Source organism: Henckelia pumila, chromosome 2, assembly GCF_033568475.1.
Source record: "Henckelia pumila isolate YLH828 chromosome 2, ASM3356847v2, whole genome shotgun sequence".
NCBI lineage: Eukaryota > Viridiplantae > Streptophyta > Magnoliopsida > Lamiales > Gesneriaceae > Henckelia > Henckelia pumila.
Genome location: NC_133121.1, coordinates 73,351,779 through 73,374,520, shown reverse-complemented (window position 1 = coordinate 73,374,520; position 22,742 = coordinate 73,351,779).

Sequence of the window (22,742 nt, the reverse complement as noted above, 5' to 3'; positions counted from 1 at the left end):
TAATAAAATACTTTGTGCCCGTAATTTAAATAAAATATACTTATAAAATGAGAGAACATGAATATAACATATGCATGGCTAAGTCATTTATAATAAATGTAACTGCATAAACTGTACTGAAATGTAGTCATAAAAAATGTGAATTGTAACTGTGAACTTATATCCTTATTTTGACTCTGTTATTTCGATCATGATCATGGATGCAGTGCACTATGCCGCAAGAAAGACAGGATATCTACGAACCCGTCTTGCTCTATGGGTGGTAAGGGAAACCAAGATTTCTCCCAGCCCCACGCATTACACTTGAATAGTTGGTAAGGGAAGCTAAACGTCTCCAGCCCCACACATTACACATGAATAGTTGGTAAGAGAAGCTAAACATCTCCAGCCCCACACATTACACATGAATAGATGTAGTCACAATCATCTCATTTCGTTCAAAATATTTTCTTTCCTTCTTGAATATGGGGCTTAGCATGAATATGTAAATATGATGTACATGTAAATGTTAATCAGTAATCATGCATATGACTCACACATGGATGATCGGGATGGAGATTTAGGAAACAAACCAAATGATGGGAAAACTAAACCATAATGTAGCGCTTACGACAAATTGGAGCGGTTCGCCCGTGAAATTTGTAACTTTCTCGATTATTAATCAAAAAGGATTTTGCTTGAAACTACGACTACATGACACTTAGAACTAAGCTACGAAATCATCTTGGATTTTATTTGCTCGATTCTGGGCAGCAACCCCTTTGGCTTCAAGAATTCTGCACCTAATCAGTTAAAAATCTAGAACTCAACCAAGACTTAACCGAATTGATTCCCACTTGATCCGACATAATCCCGACATCTAAGAAAAGTTTCAGACCCTAGCCCATAACAAAATTCCACTTTTAACCCTGCCTTAGTTATACATTTACAGACATCCCCAACACTAAGAAAAAAAATCTGCACAAGACCCCTTCTTGTATTAAACCAAAAACTTAGCTATGAAACCTCCCATGTTCCAGGCTACTATACTAGGACCAAGACCAATGCATTAGACTCATTTACAACTCTAAACCAGCCCCTTCTCAAGCCTAGAACGTCCCGACAACAGCCCCCCAGCCACCATCATAACCGTGCCCATTTCCATTCAAATTCGAATGCACCTCAAACTCAATCTTCATGCCAACCTCAAGCCATCTTAGACACTACCATGTGAACTACATTTCACCCATGGTAGTCCCTAATTCACCATCCAAATCAACACAATAAAACACCATGTGAGACCACGATTCTAAACAACTAATCTTGGATTAAAAAAATAATAAAGCATACAATAATCCAAGGTCCAAACAAAACAAAAAAATTTCTTTCCTTCTTTTTTTTTAAAAGGCCCCGCGCTTGCGCGAGATAGACATCTCGCGCGCGCGCAGGCCACGCTTCCAGAGCCTCAGTAGAAGACTCGCGCCCGTGCGAGATAGGATATCGTGCGCGCGCAGGCCTTCGCACTAGAATCCTTGAAAAGCAACCTGCGCTCGCGCGAGGTACCATCTCGCGCGCGCGCGGGTAGCCTGGCCAACAAAATGCTCAACCTATAAAAAAGATCTTCCCGCACTCGCTTTGACATGCATTCCAATCCCAATTCAAATCCAATATTACAACATACAACATGCATAAATCCAATACAAGACAGTTCTAAAGTTATACAATCTCAAACTAGTAGAACATGATTCAATCTAACTTATTCAAAATGATACAAAAACACGAGTTCGAACTACTCATTCGACTTTTACAACACCAAGGCCTCACTCTATCAACTCGACCACCTAGCCATGCGATCTCTGACTGAGTCCTACCCCACCTGATGCCAAGTACACATACAAAACAAGACAACAGCCGGATAAATCCGGTGAGAATACAATTCCCAGTAAAAAAGACCAAAACATGCTTATCAAATAATATATCGAACACGATATATGAAACAACCAAACAAGCAATTACAATAGCATATCAATAACTCCAAATCAAAATGCATAAAATACAATGCATGCCTTTAAAACCAGGATTATCAAGTCTGGATAATCACAAGGTAAAGGTTCTCTTCTCTCATTTGGGATCCCGAGGACAAAATATCACCAACACACCGACTCTCCCGATCAAGGTGGACGATGCATATTTTACTCCTTTAGACTTTGGGCGCCTATAGAGAGTGTTTCTCGACAATTGGTAAAAAAATCTGCTAACCAATGTCACTCAACTATAGTCCACAGAACATCTAACTCCTCCGGGCCTCTCTTGCTCGCAAAACAAAGGTAATTGGCTCAATATGAATGCAAGTGCAAATCAAACAACAACAACATAAACTTCAAGTAGCATGCAAGTATGTGATTTTCCCTAGGACACTCGAATCAATCCGGATTTGAGTTAATCGTCCTATTCGATCTCAAAGTCATCTTTTACCTCTTCTTTGATTGGCATAGCCGCAATCCAGACAAGCTACAAGCACAAAAGGCTCAATCAAAACATCACTCGATACAAGTCAAGGAAATAGAATAACCTCGATACCAAACCTTGATCAATTCTTCAACGATTTGAATTTTGTCAATTCCGGACTCCACGATCTGCAACTGAATCTGATAGGAGATATAAAAGAATTCCAAAGTCAATCCATCCAATTCAAACCATTCAAACTCAATTCCAACTCCTAAATCCAAAATCTCATCAATATAAACGATTGATATTCCAAAACTCAAACTGGCGGCATAACGACTATAACTGATCAAACCGAGAATACAGACAGCAGTAAAGCATCTCAAACAACTCATAACAATGCTAAAACCACAATAAAGGTTCAAACCCAACAAATCCCAAAACTCAATTTTTAGAATAAACTTCCAAAATTCCTAACAATTCCGAATGACGTCCTAATTCAAAACCGACGGAGAATAAACGATCAAAAATCTGCCAAGAACGACATACTCGAAACTCAATCGATTCTAACAACAATTGAAAAATAGAACAAATCTGATCGTAGAAAAACTTACGATATAACAGAGATGGAGTGAAGGAGAAGAGTCAACACTTGCTTAAATATCTAACAAAGTCCAAATTTGCGTTTTAGGCCCTGAAAAATCTGAAATTTGCAAAAAGGACCCTGATCAAAATCAAGTTGGGTCTTGAACTCTGTAATCTCCGATTAACTCAAATAATCTCAATTAAGATAGATTTGGGGCATTACACACCAAATATTCGAACACATGTCATGTAGAAAAATCTGAAAAACATTCAAACATATGCTATGTAGAAATTTTGGGCAACATTCGAACCACATGCCAAGTAAAAATCTGAAAATTCGAACCAACATACTAGGTGCATAATCTGGAAATCATTCGAACACATGCCATGGATTTTTCTGAAAATTTGAACCAACATGCTAGGCTTATTATCTGAAAATTTCGAATGCAACAAGGCATTCATGACAACACCAATCCAATGGAAAACATAAATCTATAAACCATAACAGCAAGAACTTTCTGAAAATTTTCGAAGAACAGGGCAGCCACATTTATTATGAAAATGGCATGAAATGCAACACACAAGATGAGCTAATCCACAAGGTGAAGCAAGAAATCAATATCCTTTCCTAGCTAGGAAAAATCGAATGAACAGGAGCTCGAATGAGCTATGGCCGATGCGAGCTGGGATGGGACTGAAAACCGAGCTCACAAAGAACAGAGAAGCACAACCAGCTTGCCAAGGAGGAGCTTTTCCTGAAATAGAAGTTGCTGGCGGCGGAAAGCTTGAAGGAAATGGAGGAGCCGATGGGTTGGAAATGAGATGAAATGGAGCTGAAATCGAGCTCAATGGAGGAAGGAAATCTCGACCAGCTCGCTAAGGAGCTGCCTCACTGGAGATGGAAGCTGCTGGCGGCGACTTGAAGAAGAAGAAGACGCCGATGGTTGCTTGGGAGAGAACAGGGGCAAGTCGTGTATATGTGGGTGTGTGTTAGGCGTGAGATTGAGTGGGGTTTGAGAGTGATTTGGGGCTAAGGTTATGTATTTAAGTTTAAGGATGTAAGTATAGGTGTATCTATAGAAAGAAAATGTGAGTGTATTAATTTTAGGGAAAAGTGCTACACACTATAGGCAACTAGGACTATAAATTAAATTGCACTAAATAAAACAAAAGCTTGAAAACCAATAATTTAAACACTTTAAATATTTCGATGTCACGACAACGAGTAAAATATTTAAATATCAAGCAGAGCGATTTAAAACAATTTAAACAAACTAGACAAACATTTAAAAACAATTTAAATAAATACACAAGCGAAAATAAAAATCTTTAAAATGATTTGGACAATTAAAAAGGATTTAAATAAATAAGCTAGACATTTAAAATAATTTAAAATAACTAACCGCTAAACTTAGGCTTATTTAAAATAAATAAGTTGGACACTCGAAAATATTTAAACAAATAAGCTAAACAGTTAAAATCATTTAAATGAATAAACTAAATAATTAAAATCATTTAAATATTCAAGATTAAATCTTTAAATATTTAAAATAATTTAAATTGCACAATAAAAATCATTTAGACACATAAATATAAACAATTAAAAACATTAATTAAATAGTTAGTACAATAAAAATTATTTGAATAAATAATAAAATATTTTATTAACAGATAATTAACATAAAGAATTTAATCAATTAAACATAAAAATAATAATCCTAATATTTATTAAATTTAATGCATGCGATTTAGTAGATTGAGTTTTAGGTTCTACACAACGGTTAAAAATCATTGTCGTAGGGGGTTTTAAAATGTTGTTGAAAGCCCTGTTGTTAAAAGTCACGCTCAAATACAACGGTGAAAAACCGTTGTCTTTTGGGAAAAGATAACGGTTTTTCACCGTTGTAAAACTGTTGTCTTTTCCTTCAAAGACAATGGTTTTTACATGTTGTCTTTGAGTATAAATTTTAACAAATGGGCCTTCAACAACAGTTTTAAACCTTAACAACAGCATTGAAAAACCGTTGTATTTTTTTAAACAAAAAAAAAAAATTTAATACACAAATCTTCAGTATTAGAAGAATCATCAACATACACCTTCCACAAGTCCTCCCCTTATAAGAAAAAAGGCTAAAGACAACAGTTATAAATCATTTTCTTAGGGGGTTTAAAAATGTTGTTGAAGGCCCTGTTGTTAAAAGTCACGCTCAAATACAACGGTGAAAAACAATTGTCTTTTGGGAAACGACAACGGTTTTTCACCGTTGTAAAATTGTTTTCTTTTCCTTCAAAGACAACAGTTTTACCTGTTGTCTTTGAGTATAAATTTAAACAAATGGGCCTTCAACAACAGTTTTAAACCTTTACAACAACATTGAAAAATCGTTGTATTTTTTTAAGCAAAAAAAATTAAAAATTAATACACAAATTTTCAATATTATAAATCATTCAAAATTTAAAATTTCGAAAATAAAATTTCATATACAATCTTTCAGTGTTATAAATTATTGAAATATAAAAAATAATCAAATTCTAACTCAATGAAAGAAAAAATATATATGCATTAATCTCGATAAACTTGAAATCCTCCGTTCAGCACATGTTTGCATCTCGAGCTAGTGTTGACTTCACAAATACATTTTCTTAAATCGAGACTTTTATAAAATCCGCAAAAACCTCTTTTCCTTGATTTGTATCTGTAAGGTCCAAAAAGTCCACTAGCTTAATCACGGTTATTTGGTAAAATTATATGATTTAATGCATGTTATTTAGAATGTTTAATTGCTATGTTTAATTATGTGATTAAATTAAATGCCTGAAATTTTATGCAATATGTATGATTTTAAAGTTTTCATGTTGGAATTAATCTTGGGTCGCAGGAACGAGTTTAGCCTTGAAGCGAGTAAGAAAATATATTTTTTAATTAAGTTTAAAGGTATGCAGTGTATTTTTATTGGGAGAGTACAAATTTTAAAGGATTTTAAATGTAACTAATGGGCCGTGTTGGAGCCCATTAGTCACAAAAAAATAAGCGTTCAGAATTTTTTTCTGAACACTCATTTTTTTTAACGCTCTCTTTTCTTTCAAATATCTCTCACTCGAACGCTGCATCAAAGCTAGGGTTCTTCGACTTCTCAAGGCTTGATCATTCCGCCGTCCAGGTTAATCCCAATCAGACGATTCAGGCAAGTTTTTACTGTTTTAATCCCATTCAAGAGTATATGTATTTTTTTTTAGGTAAAACCCTAGGTGTTTGATTGATGATCTATGCATGTTTTTTGAAAATTTTATGAGTATGTTGCTTGATTGTGATACGTGAAGCATTCCTGATGTGTTCGGTTCATGTTTATTGAGTTTTGAAAGATTTGAATGCATTATATAAGATTTTTGGGTAAAAGTAGTTATGAAGGTTTTTGACTCAAAATCTTTGAATGTTTGATGTATTGGTACAAGTTATTTTGAAATTTTGATGTTGTTGAATGGTATTTTTGATGGAAAAATCGTCCCTAAGCAATGTGGTTTTGAAAAAGTGCAGAAAAGATCAGTTTTCGGAAAAAGAACTCGCGCGGCGCGCCCGCGTTGCCAAGCAGCGCGCCCGCACCTGAGTCGCCCAGGTCTGCGCACAGGAGGCGCGCCCGCGCTGCCAAGCAGTGTGCCCGCACTTTTACGAGCGCGCGGCGCGCCTGCGCTGGTTGTGCGTGCACCCGCGTCGGTGGTAGAGCCAAGACGGCACGCCCGCGCTACAGGGGTAGCGCGACCGCGCCGCAGGCTCGAACTTCCCACCCCATTTTACGTGTTTTTGAGTCCTAAAAATCATGATTTTGATATTTTAGGGTATTTTAATTATTTTTAAGAATGTTCATGAAGAATGTTAAAGTTTTCAGGAATTCCTCACGTGGATCGGTCATGTTATGTATTGCATGATTATGTGATTTTCTCATGAAAGATAATATCTCATGAAATGATTTGAAGGAATTTGAACATGTAGCATCACGAGAAATTTTATGAGCATGTTACGAGGTTTATGAAAATGATATGATATGATTTGATAAGATGAATGATATGATACATGAAAAATATTTTGATGAATTATGCGTCTTGTGGTGATTATATGGGGTATGCACTTCGGGATGAGCTCCAGAGCGGCTATCCAAACATGGCTCACGAGATTGTTATATGGGGTATGCACTTCAGGATGAGCGCCGAAGCGGCTATCCAAAGAATGAAAGTTTACGGGCGTAATGCCATATGCTTGTTGATCAACAGGAAACCATGAATGGCTCGTTATGACGGTTACCACACTACTCATACTTCATCACCTCAAATATTTTTATATTATGGCTACATCAAAGTTATGTTTATTGCATGAAAGTTTAAGTTAATGTTTTTCTTTTAAAGTAGAAAATCCTTTTTCTGCCTGTTCTTGCTGAGTCTTTCGACTCACTATACTTGAATGGTGCAGGTAACGATGATGTGGATGCTTACATTGATGATTATGTGACCGGGCATGAAGAAGAGGCCGGGGTCGATCCAACGAGCAATGCATAAGTGTGAACGCTTTAGCTTGGAAGATGTTTTAAAAATATTTATTTTATTTTTTATTTTATGAGAGGCAAACAAGTTTAATTTTTTTAGTTGTTGGCCATGTTGTTGGCGACTCTGTTGCAAGAGCAGAGTAGAGCCCAAGGGGAACAGATTCATAGTTAATCCAAGCACAAACGGGAGGACAGAACAACAATCAGCCGCTATTAAATAATCCGATCTTTAAACAGTTTAAGGATCTAGGACCACATGAGTTCAAAGGAGGGGCTGATCCCCTTGTAGCCAAGGAATGGGTGCAGTCAGTGAAGACTATTTTTGACTACATGCAGCTCACTGATGCAGACCGTGTGAGGTGTGCCATCTTTATGTTCCGTGATGATGCACGAGTTTGGTGGCAGGAAGCCCGTTCTGCTGTGGATATGACTATGTTGACTTGGAATGGATTCAAAGATGTGTTCTATGGAAAATATTTCACTATCAGCACCAGGACTAGACTTGCTAGAGAATTTCTGGAGCTCCGCCAAGGGAGCATGTCCATTGCGGAGTATGTGAAGAAGTTTGAGAGAGGGAGGTACTTTGTGCCCATGATTTCGGGCAATGCTGCAGAGGAGTTGAAGCATTTCACAGAGGGACTGAATGCCACTATTCGACGAGATGTCAGGTTGAGTGGGGCACAAACGTACCGAGCAGTAGTGGATGAGGCTATCTTGTCAGAAAAAGATGGGAATGATATTATCAAAGAATCGCAAGCGAAGAGGATTAGTTACCAAGGGAGAGAGCAGCAAGGGTCTAGTCAGAAGAGGCCGTATCAAGCTCCAGCTCAAAGGAGACCGCAACAGCAGCAGCGCCAAAACCCCAATCAGGCGCGACCTCAGGGACAGAATCAACTGAACGCCAACACTCCAAGGCTGGCGAATGCACCTATCTGTCAGAAGTGTGGGAAGTCACACTCCGGTCAATGCATGCTTGGGACCAATACTTGTTTTCTCTGCAAGATGCCAGGGCATTTTTCCAAAGACTGCCCGCAGTCAAAGGAGCCTGTCAAGGGAAGAGTGTTTGCTATGACTCACGATCAGGTTGACCCAGATTCTGCAATTGTCTCAGGTATGATTCGTATTGCTGATTTACCTGCATTCATGTTGATAGATACAGGAGCTACGCACTCTTTTATGTCTGTTAGTTTTATGATGAAATTGAGGGTCGATGAATCTATTTCGGAATTTTGTGTGTCGTTACCCTCAGGAGAAGAACTGAAAAGTAGTAGTGTGGTAAGAAATTGCAAGGTTCAGATTCAGAGTCTAGTTTTGTGTGCAGATTTTATTGTTTTGAAAATGGTGGATTTTGATGCAATTTTTGGGATGGACTGGTTGACTCGGCATGAGGCTATTATTGACTGCAAACGGAAAACTATCTCTGTGATAGATCAAAACGAAAATCGTTGGTGTTCTGCACTACGTCTAAGAAGAGTGCACCAGGTATGATTTTTGCAGGATCAGCCTGGCAATTATTGAGTAATGGGTGTACAGGATTTCTTGCGAGTCTAATTGGTGATCTGGAGGTACAGCGACCGAAACTTGGGGAAGTGGAGGTAGTGAAAGATTTTTCGGAAGTCTTTCCCGATGATGTTGCGGGATTGCCTCCAGTCAAGGAAGTCGAATTTGGGATAGAATTGTTGCCTGAAACTAAGCCAGCTTCTAAGGCACCGCACAGATTGGCACCGACCGAGATGAAAGAATTAAAGGATCAGTTGCAAGAGTTTCTAGATAAGGGGTTCATCAGACCGAGTGTATCGCCTTGGGGTGCACCGGTGTTGTTCGTCAAGAAGAAATATGGGTCAATGAGATTGTGCTTTGACTACAGAGAGCTGAACCGAGTTACAGTGAAGAACAGATATCCCTTGCCCAGAATAGACAACTTGTTCGACCAATTGCAAGAGGCAGAGGTGTTCTCAAAAATCGATCTACGATCAGGTTACCATCAACTGAAGGTAAAAGATGCAAATGTGCAGAAGACAGCATTCAGGACTCGCTATGGCCACTACGAGTTCTTGGTAATGCCGTTTGGATTGACCAATGCACCAGCTGTGTTCATGGATTTGATGAACAGGGTGTTTCAACCTTTCTTGGATCAGTTTTTCATAGTCTTCATAGATGATATATTGATCTATTCTCGTAGTAGGGAGGAACATTGTCAGCACTTGACTATAGTGTTGCAGATTTTGAGAGAAAAGCAGCTGTATGCTAAATTCAGTAAGTGTGAATTTTGGCTGAAGCAGATTTCATTTTTGGGTCATATAGTTTCAGTTAAAGGGATTGAGGTCGATCCGTCTAAGGTGGAAGCGGTTCGGAATTGGGTTGCTCCGAAGAATTCTACAGAAATACGAAGTTTCTTAATTTAGCAGGCTACTACAGGAGATTTATTCAAGACTTCTCTAAGATAGCTCTACCACTGACTTCCTTAACTCGAAAAGGTGTGAAGTTTGTGTGGTCAGATCAATGTGAGAAGAGCTTTGCCGAATTGAAAGAAAGACTGATGTCAGCGCCAGTGCTAGCAATTCCCGAAGGCACATGTCGTTTTGTGGTTTATACCGATGCTTCTAAGAGTGGATTAGGAGCTGTTTTGATGCAGGATAATAAAGCAATAGCATATGCATCTCGACAGCTGAAGGTTCATGAGAGAAACTACCCGACTCATGATCTTGAATTGGCGGCAGTGGTTTTTTGCTTTGAAGCTTTGGACACGCTACTTATACGGTGAAAGATGTCAGATTTTTACTGATCACAAAAGCCTAAAATATTTATTCACTCAGAAGGAGTTGAAAATGAGGCAGAGGCGATGGCTGGAATTGGTGAAGGACTACAACTGTGACATTAGCTATCATCCAGGTAAGGCTAATGTTGTAGCAGATACATTGAGTCGCAAGTCTGCGACATTGAACCAATTGACAGTCCAGCAGGAATTGATTGCTGAAATTGAACGGATGAGGTTGGAGGTATTCGAACCAATGGAGGTATGCACTCTAGGAGCCTTATCAGTAGTACCTAGTTTTCTTGAGAGAATTCGTGCAGGCCAAGCTTCTGATGAACAGTTGACGTTGTGGAGGAACAGAGATGAAGCTAAGGGTGGTACATTGTACACTGTCAAAGATGGAATTGTTCATCACCGAGGTAGAATGTGGGTGCCAGTAGTATACTCACTGAGAGTTGAAGTGATGACTGAAGCCCATACTGTTCCGTATTCCATTCATCCAGGAAGTACGAAAATGTATAAGGATCTGCAATCCTTATATTGGTGGCCAGGAATGAAGAGGGATGTTGTTAAATTTGTAAATGAATGTTTGACTTGCCAGCATGTGAAGATCGAGCATCAGAGACCGGCAGGACTCCTGAAACCATTGCCAATACCCACATGGAAGTGGGAAGATGTCACCATGGATTTCGTGGTAGGATTGCCAGTTTCAACGCGAAGGATGAACTCGATTTGGGTGATAGTTTACAGGTTAACTAAGTCAGCTCACTTTATTCCAGTCAGGAATAACTTCTCGATGAATCAGTATGCAGAGCTGTACATTCGAGAAATTGTCAGATTGCATGGAGTACCAGCAAGGATAGTATCTGACAGAGACCCTAAATTCACTTCAAACTTTTGGGGAAGTTTACATAGAGGATTGGGAACGAAGCTAGCTTTCATTACAGCTTTCCACCCTCAGACAGATGGTCAGTCAGAATGAGTGATCCAAATACTCGAAGACATGTTGAGAGCTTGTATGATCGACTTTGGAGGTAATTGGGAATCGAAATTGCCTTTAGTGGAGTTTACTTACAACAATAGTTATCAAGCAACTATTGGCATGGCTCCTTATGAGGTGTTGTATGGGAGAAGGTGTAGAAATCCCCTACACTGGGACGAAGTTGGAGAAAGAGCTGTTTTGGGACCGGAAATAGTGACCCAAACAGTAGATGTGATAGCCAAGATCAGAGACAGAATGTTGTCAGCTCAAAGTCGACAGAAACGTTACGCCGACCAGCGACGTAGAGATTTGGATTTTGAAGTAGGTGACCATGTATTTTTAAAGGTGTCACCATGGAAAGGTATTATGGGATTTGGGAAAAAGGATAAATTGAGCCCAAGATATATAGGACCTTTTGAGATCCTAGAAAAGGTTAGGGCTCGAGCTTACCGAGTGGCACTACCACCCAACTTGGAGGGTGTTCACAATGTCATCCATATCTCCATGCTAAGGAAGTATGTGGCAAATCCCTCTCATGTTATCTGCCATGAGCCAGTGGATTGGACGCCAGACTTGTCCTACGAGGAGATGCCTGTTCAATCTTAGACAGACAAGTTCATAGGTTGAAAAACAGAGAGATTCCAATGGTGAAAGTCTTATGGCGCAACCAGTTAGTTGAGGAAGCTACCTGGGAAACTGAGCAGGATATGCGAGCACGCTATCCTAAACTGTTTGGCAAGTCGAATTTCGAGGATGAAATTCTTTTAAGGAGGGTAGAGTTGTAAGGTCCAAAAAGTCCACTAGCTTAATCACGGTTAATTGGTTAAATTATATGATTTAATGCATGTTATTTAGAATGTTTAATTGCTATGTTTAATTATGTGAATAAATTAAATGCCTGAAATTTTATGCAATATGTATGATTTTAAAGTTTTCATGTTGGAATTAATCTTGGGTCGCAGGAACGAGTTTAGCCTTGAAGCGAGTAAGAAAATATTTTTTTTAATTAAGTTTAAAGGTATGCAGTGTATTTTTATTGGGAGAGTACAAATTTTAAAGGATTTTAAATGTAACTAATGGGCCGTGTTGGAGCCCATTAGTCACAAAAGAAATAAGCGTTCAGATTTTTTTTTTTGAACTCTCATTTTTTTTGAACGCTCTATTTTCTTTCATATCTCTCTCACTCGAACGCTGCATCAAAGCTAGGGTTCTTCGACTTCTCAAGGCTAGATCATTCCGCCATCCAGGTTAATCCCATTCACACGATTCATACAAGTTTTTACTGTTTTTAAATATATGTATTTTTTTAGGTAAAACCCTAGGTGTTTGATTGATGATCTATGCATGTTTCTTGAAAATTTTATGATTATGTTGCTTGATTGTGATACGTGAAGCATTCCTGATGTGTTCGGTTCATGTTTATTGAGTTTTGAAAGATTTGAATGTATTATATCAGATATTTGGGTAAAAGTAGTTATGAAGGTTTTTGACTCAAAATCTTTGAATGTTTTATGTATTGGTACAAGTTATTTTGAAATTTTGATGTTGTTGAATGGTATTTTTTATGGAAAAATCGTCCCTAAGCAATGTGGTTTTGAAAAAGTGCAGAAAAGATCAGTTTTCGGAAAAAGAAGTCGCGACGGCGCGCCCGCGCTGCCAAGCAGCGCGCCCGCGCCTGAGTCGCGCAGGTCTGCGCACAAGCGGCACGCCCGCACTTTTGCGAGCGGGCGGCGCTCTCGCACTGGTTGTGCGTGCGTGCGGCCGCGCCGGTGGCAGCGCCGAGACGGCGCGCCCGCGCTACAGGGGTAGCGCGCCCGCGCCGCAGGCTCGAACTTCCCATCCCATTTTACGAGTTTTTGAGTCCTAAAAATCACGATTTTGATATTTTAGGGTATTTTAACTATTTTTAAGAATGTTCATGAAGAATGTTAAAGTTTTCAGGGTCCGAAATGGATGGAATGCCTCACGTGGATCGGTCAAGTTATGTATTGCATGTTTATGTGATTTTCTCATGAAAGCTAATTTCTCATGAAATGATTTGAAGGAATTTAAACATGTAGCATCACGAGAAATTTTATGAGCATGTTACGAGGTTTATGGAAATGATATGATATGATTTGATAAGATGAATGATATGATAAATGAAAAATATTTTGATGAATTATGCGTTTGGTGGTGATTATATGGGGTATGCACTTCGGGATGAGCTCTTGGAGCGGCTATCCAAACATGGCTCACGGGATGGTTATATGGGGTATGCACTTCGGGATGAGCGCCGAAGCGGCTATCCAAAGAATGAAATTTTACGGGCGTATTGCCATATGCTTGTTGATCAACAGAAAACCATGAATGGCTCGTTATGACGGTTACCACACTACTCATACTTCATCACCTCAAATATTTTTATATTATGGCTACATCAAAGTTATGTTTATTGCATGAAAGTTTAAGTTAATTTTTTTCTTTTAAAGTAAAAAATCCTTTTTCTGCCTGTTCTTGCTGAGTCTTTCGACTCACTATACTTGAATGGTGTAGGTAACGATGATGTGGATGCTTACATTGATGATTATGTGACCGGACATGAAGAAAAGGCTGGGGTCGGTCCAACGGACAATGCATAAGTGTGAACGCTTTAGCTTGGGAGATGTTTTAAATACATTTGTTTTATTTTATTTTTTATTTGATGAGAGGCAAAAAAATTTAATTTTTTTTAGTTGTTGGCCATGTTTGGCAAAGATTTTTAGATACTATTTTATTATGTGAAATTTTTATATGCTCCTTTTAATAAAAAAGATGATGCTTTCGCAAAATTTTTATTTTTACCAAATTAAAGTATGTATGTTTGAGTAACGTTTCGATTGTGAAATTGGGATGTTATAGTATCTCCAAACTATAAATTATTAAGAAGAAAACAAAAACCATAAGTACAATCTCTTGTCAGTGATTATCACAAGTTTCAAAAAATTCAAAATAATCCCACTTCACCAACAAAATCAATGCAATAAATAACATTGTTAAAAATAAAGAAAACACTTAAATTTTCAGTGTTATAAATTAGCTGAGAAACCTCTACGTACACTGGACTCAGACTTGTCGAGTAAAGAAGAGTTGTCAAAAATGATTGACATAAACAAGAAGTGTTTCAAGCTTTATAAACACATCTGGTTTCATTGAGCAGTTCCTTTATCATACCAATGTTTTATTATGCCAATGTTTTTAAAAGAAAGTAAATAAAACTATAAACTATGTTTATTAGTGGAATACGAATGAAAATTAAAGAATCATAATCAAAATATTTATCATTACGTTAATTGTAACATGTAAGGAATGCAAATATTAGTTATAGGACACTATACCTGAAAATTTTCAACATCCGTACTCATGTTCTACGAAAAACATTAAGCACTACTCTGTAAAAAAAAATAATATGTCTACAATGAGAGAAAATTAAAATTCCCAAAATACATAAATAAAAAACTGTGTGAATATGTTTTTAATTTGAAGTAATTTCTAAAGCAAACAAATAACAAAAAATTACTTGGATGTCAAATTAAACATATGAAAGTAAACGATCCTTACAAATATATATACTTGATTAACGAGTCTAGCAGTGGAAAAATTAAAATATTATACCTCTGTTTAGGTCAAACTATGGCCAGTGAATCAGGTAAGCGAAAAAATTAAAAATGATCCAGCCAAAGAGGGAAGCAGTGGGTGAGAAAAATTAGATATATATGAACGCCTGGTTTGACATCTACTTTTTCATTACAGGGAATCAAAGGACACTTAATATGCTTGCCCATACCTTGAATGAGCTGATTTGATTTTTTTTTTTCGATAATAATGAAAATTATATCGATAACATAAAAAATTAAATACAATAGAAGAGTAAAATTAAACAGAGTAGTGATTCGCTTCACCATCCCGTGTTTGTCCAGCTGGAAAAAATGTTCCATCTTCATTGCCATAGCCCTGCATAAGTGCCAGAAAGAGCGAATAAGATTTAAACTTTGCAAATTATTCAGAATTTATAATTCATCGAATCCAGTTCCAAGAACCGTACTAAAGTTTCCAATGTATATCACCATAACATCGGAACTCCCAAATATCAAATATAAAACTCTAAAAATTGATATACTCTATTTCATATAAGCTGAAATTGTCTGATAAACGATAAAAATTCCAAAATTAACATTTAAAATTTGGAGTACATATAAACATCCAAATAATGAACAATCGACTCTAAAATCCAAAAATCTCCAATATAAAATCTGGAAATTTGAAATAATGCCCAAATAAATTCTGAAAACGAGAACATTATCATTAGAAAGGAATAAGAAACGATGAAGCTTAGTTTGAATGTTTCCCACATTTTCTCAATTTGATCATAAGTCTTGATCTTCGAATCTTGATAAACAGTGTGTTCAGTCAAATATATATTTGATAAAGCTAACCTGGAGTATGGACATTACCATTTATATAGACACAACAAAGACTTGCAACCAATATTACACTCTGAATTGATTGTACAAACCAAAGTACTTACTCAAAGTTTGCAGGTTTAATAGACCCTTCGAATGTGATCTCACCAGAAACTACAGAAGTAATCACCATGCTTCACAAAAGGGAAACACACGATCCTTCAGAAACCTACAAGGTAAAAATGCGAACGAGTTTGGAAAATTAACACTCGGGTAGTATAATCACCCAGTAAGCTGTGCGTTTTGCACAAAGGGTCTGTCCAATGCCGCCAAGTGCATCTATTTCCTTCCAATAATTAGGCCACATTCCAAGAAATTATCATGTCGTTCTCAAGGTCAAACCCGAAAGTACATGCAACAAGGTTGAAACCGAATTCTAGATTCATCAGCCGATAGTGTAAAAATAATATTTAATTCAGTTCTCATTCAAAAATAGTTCTATCAATTGGAAATGAAATCTAGCTCATTTTGCTACATTTCATATTCTTAAAGATTTTCCAAATAAAATCATCTAATAAGATATGAATAGAGACATTTCTATCGGAACTTTCAAGAACAAGTATACCTAGATCGCGTGCGACGATTGAGCCTACAACAATCCAATAATCATTATAATGACAAAATTCAAAATAAATCAAACGGCCATTTTCTTACTTTTGGGCAGCCTACTATAGTCAAGAATAGGGGCTGGAATCGAGCTGTGAATAGCCTAAAAACTTCAAGAATCGGAGCTAGACCAGGTTGGAACCGAACAACACCTATTCCATGGTGGTTGAGTGGTGGTAGCTCATCGGAGAAACTGAAATTAGAGCTGAAACGAGCAGAAATTTATGGGCTTGACTCAAATACTAACTTAAGCTTCAAACCCAAGCTAGAATACAAAGCATCGACCACAAATCGGAGGTGAAATTTGCCGGAGGAGATGCGAAACATAGATCTGTAACAGGTGTTTGTTTAGGCAGAAATTATCATAAAACATGGTGATTCATTGTTCAGTCGAAGCTACTGATGTTTGAAAAAAAAACCCTCAAGCCGTTCAATATTCCGGTACCGGAAGGAGGCTATACGAACATTCAAAGTTGGAGATCGAGTTTGACGGAGGCGATAAAGAGATTTGGGGAAAGGGTTTATCTTCCTTTTCTTTTCTTCACAACGTGTATATAGTAATTATTTTAAAAAAAAAAAAAATTTGAAAGACAACAATAAAAAAATGTTGTCAAAACCGTTGTCGTATCTCCAAAAACCACCCGCTCATAGACAACACATTTAAAAACCGTTTTCTTTTATATTTTTAACAACACTATTACACAACGATTGACAAAACCCGTTGTCGTAGGCTCCAAAAAAAACCGCTCATTGACAACAGTTTTTTAAAACCGTTGTCGAATTCCCCTAAAAGACAATAGTTTTTCAAACACTGCTATCTTTTTAATTAGCAAAAAAACCAAACACAATAGTTTTAATTCAAACTGTTGTTATAGGGTAAAAAACAACGGTTTTTAAATAAAACTGTTGTCTTTTGAGTGTTGTTAATGGAAGTTTTTCTTGTAGTGATATGTCTTGTCTCAGCTAGAAAATAAGTCAATGATTGGGCTTGAATGGCCGCCCTTGGCTCATATTGTACATCATATTCACTGAGCTCGGTGGTCCATTTCACCAATCGATCCGAAATGTCAGCATGTGTCAAGATTCTCCCAATAGGACTGTTGTTTAACACAACAATAGGGTGTGACAAGAAGTAAGGTCTGAGCTTCCAAGCTGTCATGACCAGTGCGATTGCTAATTTTTCAATTTCTGAGTACCTTAGCTCAGCACCCTTGAGAGCATGAGAGAAGAAGTAGATTGGGTGCTGAGTTGCCCTATATTGCCTAATGAGCACTGAGCTGATAGCCCCTTCTAGAGCTGAGAAGTAGATGTATAATGGCTCGCTCGGGATTGCCTTAGCTAACACAGAGAGCTCAGCTAAGTAGTTCTTGAGATCATCCAACGCTTTTTTGCACTCATCATCCCATTCAAATTTCTTAGCTTTTCGGAGCACTTAGAAAAAAAGATAAACTACGATGAGCCAATCTAGATATAAAGAGAGCTAGGGCTGCTATCCTTTCCGCCAACCTCTGGACTTCCTGTAAATTGCGAGGAAGTGACATAGACCGGATAGCTTGTACTTTCTCCGGGTTAGCCTCAATTCCCCTCTTAGTGATCATGTATCCCAAAAACTTCCCACCTTTCACTCCAAACACACACTTTTCAGGGTTGAGCTTCACTCCATAGGAACTCAGTGTGGAGAAAGTCTCCACAAGGTCGGCTAACAGACCCAAATCATCTTGTGACTTCACCAAAATGTCATCCACATAAACTTCTATATTTTTGCCGATTTTTTTGGAGAATACTTTGTACATCCGCCTCTGATAACTGGCTCCTGCATTCTTCAAACCAAAGGGAAACTTTGTAACAAAGAGTCCCATGTAAGGTAGTAAAGCTCACCTTATCTTGATCTTCCTCTGCCAAGGGGATTTGATGATACCCCTGGTAGGCATCCATGAAGCACAAGTACTGATGACCTGCAGTTTAGTCAACCAACTGATCGATCTGAGGCAATGGATAGCAATCACTTGGGCAAGCCTTATTCAAATCTCTAAAATCAACACATATTATCCACTTTCCTGAGCCCTTTGGCACCAGGACCACATTTTATAACCAAATAGGGAACTGTACCTCCCTGATATGACCCGCCTTAAGGAGCTCATCCACCTCCTTATTAATGAACTTATCTTTCTCAGGTCCAAAGTGTCACTTCTTATATTTTATCGTCCAAACTCCCAAGAGAGTTTTTGGCTGGTTCACCATAATTTTTGGGCTGACCCCCGTGAGTTCGGATGTTGACTAAGCAAAGACATCATGATTCCTAGTCAGACAATCCACTAGAATTTGCCTCACCTGTGAGCTCAGATCGGCAACTAACTTAACCACCTGACCTCCGGAGCTCAGCTCTACCTTTTCATGACCTTCTTCAGACATCAACATGATATCTTGATCAAGCAACTTCAGCACGCGGCCCACTGACACCATCCATACTTTTCTTCGGCTCCTCTTAGCATCAGTTTTTACCTCGTTCACATAACACAACTGAGCTGACTTCTGATCACCTCGGACAAACTCCCAATCGGAAACTTCAAATTCTGATTGTAAGTAGATTCTACATCTTGGAAATCACTTAGGTCAGGACGGCCCAAAATTCCATAAAAATAAGATGGTCAACTAACATGAAACAAGCCATCTTGGTTACTTCCTGCTCTCCACTCCCAAGTGACAATGGGAGCACTATTTGACCCAAAGGTTTCAAAGCATGGCCAGTAAATACATACAGTGCCGTCGTAATTGGATCCAAATCAAAGCCTTCCAACTTCATTTGATCCAAGGTTTCTTAGAAGATAATGTTTACTGAGCTTCCTGTGTCCACGAAGATGTGAGACACATCATAATTAGAATGGTTAGAGTGACCAACAATGGATCGTTGTGAGGTATGGCCACATATTTCAGATCATCTTTAACAAAAATAATGTCCGGGTTAGCAGAATGATTAGACCGAGGATTCATTTCAAAATTCTCCAATCTATGCCCATGAGCTTTGCGAGCTCTCCCTGAATCTCCATCAGTAGTCCCTTTTGAGATCATATGGATAATACCCCTATGGGGGTGGTTCTCTATCTGCTCGACCCTATTTCCTTGATCATTTTTGGGAGATCTTCCATGATGTTCGGACCCAATCTTCAATCCTCTGGTTCATCCACTGGGGAGCTCGGCCTTGGCGAGGAGGATTATCTTGCCTAGTCAGCTCAGCCCTAACTCTGGGAACCTCGTGAATGATCCTTTGCACCTCATCACTTAACCTCTGGAAATCATTATTTAAAGGCCCATATTTTTGGTGAATGTCGCAAAACTTATTAGACAAATGCAATCGCGGACCCCTCTCAGCATTTTTGGGTCTCTCGAGTACTTGTCTTTCCTCACATACTTGCATTGTTTTCTCCAAACTAACAAAAAGAAGTACGTAAGGGTAAGGTCCCTTGGCCCGGCTCGGCTCCTCGGCGGCCCGATTTTTCCCTACTTCCACTCATCCTTCTGCCTTTGTTCCAAACTTGCTACCCGATTTACTTCCGGATGCTGCTTCCAACCTTCTCTGTCTCTGCGCATCCTTTAAATTTACATACTTCTGAGCTCGGCTGAGGAGCTCATCAAAAGTTACAGGAGGATTTTTAATTAAAGATTTGAAAAACTTTCCTTATCTCAATCCTTGGGGTGAAAGAGTTCATCAAAGTATCAGAAGTTGCAGCAGGTACCTCTAGAGCTGTCGTATTGAAACATTGAATGTACTCTCGTAGAGGCTCCACCTCGGATTGTTTAGGTTAAATAGACTAAGTGAAGTCTTCAAGTACTTCTTATTTCTCGCAAAATGATGAAAAAAAGTTGTGCTGAATTCATTGAAACTCTGAATATTTTCGGGCTGCAGGAGATTGAACCACTGCTGAGCCGACCTCACCAGAGTGGTGAGGAAACCCGGCATTTGATCACATCTAAATATCTGTGCAATAAAGCAGCATTCTCGAACCTTCCCAAGTTTTCTTTTGGATCCAAGCTCCCATCATATTCCCTACAGCGGGACGCCTAAAATTTGTAGGGAGCACTTCGTCAAAAATAGCCCGATAGAATGGACTCTTCATTTGCATTGGCCTAGGTCGGATTGTGACTTGCCCACCCAACCTCCTGATCTCCTCCCACATTGCATCCATTTGGTTGGGCTGACCTCCTGGTAGAGGAGGTGGTAATTGATTCTGGCTAAGGGTCGTTTGCACCGTTTGGGTATTTGATTTATGGCTTTAAGATTTATAAAGCCAAGATACTGAGGTTGAAGCGATCTAATCATGAGGTGCAATCCACATTGTTTAGTATTTGATTTATGGCTTTAAGAAAGTTTAAGCTTTGAGTTTTCCCATGTTAGAAAAGTGCTAAAATTGAGTAACTACGTGGAATTTGATATTTACAGGTTAAAAATAGTCTTTGCATGGTTGAAAAAGAGTCTTTTAGATATCATATTTATAATATATTTTGGTACTTGTACCTAGTAATTACTGGTAAGCATGGAATCACAGTATATTATATTATGAAAAGGAATCATAAATTTTTTTTTCTATGTCTTGTGATCATTGTCCCAGCCTGGATTTGACCTTTGTTATTTGGAGTCTTAAATTGACTTTTATTACGTTTACTTTATGTGATGTTTTTGAGTAATTTGTAGAATAAAAATAAGCTTTCTTTCTAGGTTTATTGTCAAACGATGACTGATGTGACCCATACACTAGATCCGAGGAACTTCAACGGCTGTAGTGATCCGCGCCGTGATTACCTACTAATCAGAACTTAAGCATGCAATTAATCAATAAAATAATCTTAATCAGAGTAACTGCGGAATCTTAAAAATAAAATAATTCCAGGTAAGCAAATCCTAGTGGTCAACCATGCTATTCAGCCTTGGTCACCATCGAACCTCCCTGTCTCCAAGAGTACTACCTGCAACTGACCCATGGAATAGGGCATCCAGAAAATTGAAAAATAACCGGAAGTGATCCTAACATGCTTAGTACAAGAATATGAGTATACACTGTTATACGCGCATGAATGCAAATGAACTGGGTACCAAAACACTCAGGTCAAGAAACAAGCTCATAGACCAGGCCTAGGGTATATAGCACACTGCGCCGTCGCCTTAGGAGGTGGCTCATATACCCAGTGGATAATGGTGACTTGATACTAGTACATGTGTCCAACCATAAAGGTGACCTGACACAAGACTTACGTATCCAACTATCCACAAACTCGTAGGGTGAGAACCCTACTACATGATACCTCTAAGGTAAAGGCTCAATATGCTCATGTATGCAACATACAGTCGGGACATGATGTATATAAAGGCATATAAAACATGCAATCACATAATCCATGCAAACACATAATACATGTATACTTAATCTGGATATCTCGAATAATACTTCAGTACCTTACTAAGGCAGATCCTAGAAGCTTCCCCTCTAGGTCCAAGCCTACCATGCATCACTACAACATAAATAACCCATGCATTACCTAGCATGCCAAACATCACCTACTAGGCTCTAAAAGCCTTAATTAAACTATAGCCTACTCCCTATTTTCTATAGGGAACCAAATCCATACCTTCGTCCGTCGTCAGCCCGCTGATGACACATGCCCCAGAGCTTAGGCATAGCGTATCTACGACCCCTGGATGCCTCGCCAGAGCTCTGCTACCTGGCTGCTAATGCGGACACTGTCCGCTAAATAAAAACTACTACCTACTCCAACTCTTAAAATAAGAGTACCCAAAAGCTCGTAAAATGAAATAACATGGGCCAAGGAGAGGATTTTGGACATTGAAAATGAGCCATTTCCGCCACTATTTATAGAGCACAATCGGAAGCTCCGATAGTGCCATCGGAAGCTCCGATTTGTGCATGGAATCCACATTGCAACTGGTTGAGATCGGAAGCTCCGATGTGCCATCGGAAGCTCCGATGTGTTGCATGCAGCTACGTGTACAATTCTCATCGCCACGTCTTCAAACAGTACATCGGAAGTTCCGTTGCTGCATCGGAACTTCCGTTCGTACCGGCAACTCCGATCTACACAACGGTGGCTCCAAAGTGAACACCCTTTTATTTACTGTTTTTGGACCCCCGGGACTTACCCTAACATTTTTGGACGTTCCAGATCTGATTTTCCACTTATTTTTAGCAAATAAGGAATCCTTGAACATGTTTTGACACTTTTATAATTATATGTCATTTTTAAAATGTTTAAAATTACTTAATCTTGTAAAATGGAACCGGGCTACTACATTCTCCCCCTACTTAAGATATTTCGTCCTCGAAAAATATTATGTACTGAATGCAGTAAATACTGAATAAACA